The sequence below is a fragment of the Dipodomys ordii genome, unplaced genomic scaffold (genome assembly GCF_000151885.1).
Source record: "Dipodomys ordii isolate 6190 unplaced genomic scaffold, Dord_2.0 Scaffold135, whole genome shotgun sequence".
In the NCBI taxonomy this organism is placed as follows: domain Eukaryota; kingdom Metazoa; phylum Chordata; class Mammalia; order Rodentia; family Heteromyidae; genus Dipodomys; species Dipodomys ordii.
In genome coordinates, this window is record NW_012267351.1 from 5,170,146 (window position 1) to 5,173,103 (window position 2,958).

Consider the following 2,958-nt stretch of genomic DNA (forward strand, 5'->3'; position numbering starts at 1 on the left):
GAACCCAGGGCCTCAGGCATGCAAGGCAAGCGCTCTACCACTGAGCCACCTTCCCAGCCCCCAAACCAGGAATTCTTAAAAGTGGAATAACTTATTTAACTGAACAAGCTCATTAGTAAAAATCAGGTTATGGGTTTTCTTTCTCTTGGTTTTTGTCCAAGATCTTTGCACCTCAATATTAATGGAGTTTTGAAAGGGGATGAATGTATATGAACAGAATAGTATAGTGTTCTTGATATATGTAAACTGTTTTGGAATCTCAAATTCTATATCAATGGTTGTGAAATTCTCAGGCTCATTAAATCCTTGCTTTGTTGTAAAAGCTAAAAATAATAAAAAGAAAATATATACCACTGATTCATCTTTCAGGGAGCTGATATCCAGAATGCATAAGAACTAAAACAAGAAACAAATGACTAAATTTAAAAGTGGGCAAATGATCTAAACACACTTTCAAAAGAAGAAATGCAAATGGTCAACCAACATGAAAAAATGCTCAGTATCATTAGCCATCAGAGATTCTATCTCTTTAGTTAAAATGGCTACTACCAAAAACCCAAGATCGGCACTGGAGCTTGTCTAGCTACTCAGAAGGCTGAGATATGAGGACTGTAGTTCAATGCCAGTCCAGGCAGGAAAGTCCATGAGACTCTTATCTACAGTTAATCAACAAAAAGCTGAAACTGGAACTGCGACTCAAGTAATAAAGCACCAACCTTGAGCTTAAAAGCTAAGGAACAGCATACAAGCCACAAAACAAACAAAAACCCCAACCCCCCAGCAAAAATGTGAGGAAAAGGAATTTTCTTTTTTTGGGGGGGGGCGGGATAGGGGTAGGCCGTTGTCAGTACTGGCATTTTGAACTCAGAACCTTGTACTTGCTGGGCAGATAGCCTACCACTTTATTAAGATAGCGTTATCAGGTTTTTGCCAAGGGCCAGAAACAAATCAAGATCCTTCTACCTATGATTCTCAGAGAATTCATTTTATATTCTTGATGGCAATGTAAATTTCTGAAGTTCCTTAAAAAAATACCTACCAGCCAGGCGCCAGTGGCGCACATCTGTCATCCTAGCTACTCAGGAGGCTAAAATCTGAGGATTTTGGTTCCAAGCAAGCCAAGACAAGAAAGTTCATGAGACCAATTAACTACCTGAAAACTGGACGTGGCACCGTGGCACAAAGTGGTAGAGCACTAGTTTTGAGTGAAAAAGCTCAAGGACAGAGCCCAGGCCTGAGTTTAAGCAAGCCCCCATGATCAACCAAATAGGTAGATAGATAGATAGACAGACAGACAGACAGACAGACAGTCTACCATATAGTCTAGAAGCTCAGGCCCTGAGTTCAAGCAACCTCCATGACCGATGGACCAACCAACCAACCAACCAAATCACTCACTCACTCACGCACTCACTCACGCACTCACTCACTGTAGCTCACTCACATAATCTAGCTATCACATTTCCAGGTATATATCCACGAGGATATGCAATCAACATATCCATACATACACATAACAGCTAAGATATGCAATCAGTGTAGGTGCCCATCAACAAAAAATGGAGTAAAAATGTTATACTTAACATATATACATACAGGCAACAATGGACTCAACTATGATTGAAGAGAATTTTGTCATTTGCATGTAATGGGAAGATATTCTGTTCAATGAAATTAGGCAGACACAGATAGATAAATACCCCAAATATGGACCTAAAAATAACATAAGCTAAATGACTTGATCAGTGCATACCATATACATATATGGAAACAGCACAGTGAACCCTATTAATATAGTCAACTAATACGTTTTCATAAAATAATTTTAGACTAACAAAATGGGGGACTGTAAATGAAGCCATGATGGTTTATCACTTTTAAATCCATTAAATTATCAAATACCAAGGAATTTACAGACAATGAAAGATAATGCATAATAAGGCTGGGAATGTGGCTCAGTGGTAGGTGCTTGCCTAGTGTGCATGAAGCCTTGGGTTCAATACCTCAGGACCACATACACACAAAAAAGTTGGAAATGGTGCTGTGGCTCAAGTGATAGAATGCTTTGAGCAAACAGGAACTCAGGGGCAGTGCCCGGGCCCTGAGTTCAAGCCCCAGGACTGGAAGAGAGAGAGAGAGAGAGAAAATAATGAAAACAACTGTTGGGAGTGTAAACCCATATGCCATATTTAGAAAAAAATTAATGTTTTGAAAAAGGCAGCATATTCTGCATCCTGCTGCTATATTGTCACTTCATTAAAACTTTGCTCTAGAAGACTTAGCAAGAATGTTTCTAGCATCAAAATTTCTATTTATAAAGGTCTAGGAAAAAAAACAAATATGCAGCCATAGGAAAATGCATACACATTAGTACATATTCACAGTACAATTCTTTTTTTTTTTTTTTTTGGTCAGTTGTGGGGCTTTAACCCTGGGCCTGAGCACTGTCCCTCAGCTCTTCAGCTCAAGGCTAGTGCTCTATCACTTGAACTACAGTGCCACTTCCAGTTTTCTGGTGGTTTAATGGAGATAAGAGTTTCCTTGACATTCCTGCCCAGGCTGGCTTTGAACCGAGATCCTCAGATCTCAGCCTCCTGAGTGGCTAGGATTACAGGCGTGAGCCACTGGTGCCCAGCCACAGTACAATTCTGCATACCTATGCTAATAAATGAACTATAGTAAAAATCAGCATGGACAAATCAAAACAGCACGTCCTAGGAGAGTACTAGAAATATAGTGCCATGTCTTAAAAGCTTAAAAAACCAAAACACATGTAAATAAACCTAGTTTTCAAGCAGCAGAGAAAGCAAAAATCTTTGCCACTGATTACAAGGAATGAATGCCTGAAAGCTGGTTAAAAAAAAAAGGAAACCAGTGGCACACGCCTGCAATCCTAGCTACTCAGGAGGCTGAGATCTGAGGATCATAGTTTGAAGCCAGCCCCAGCAGGAAAACCCA

At 39.9% G+C, this 2,958-nt stretch overlaps 1 protein-coding gene across 1 annotated transcript in view; it reads right to left on the minus strand.

Annotated features, from left to right (window-relative positions):
• Positions 1-2,958, minus strand: part of LOC105996722 (DNA repair protein RAD50-like) — a gene marked incomplete at its 5' end in the record, with an annotated part of 50,084 nt that overhangs the window by 18,477 nt on the left and 28,649 nt on the right. The gene's annotated exons all lie outside the window — the stretch shown is intronic.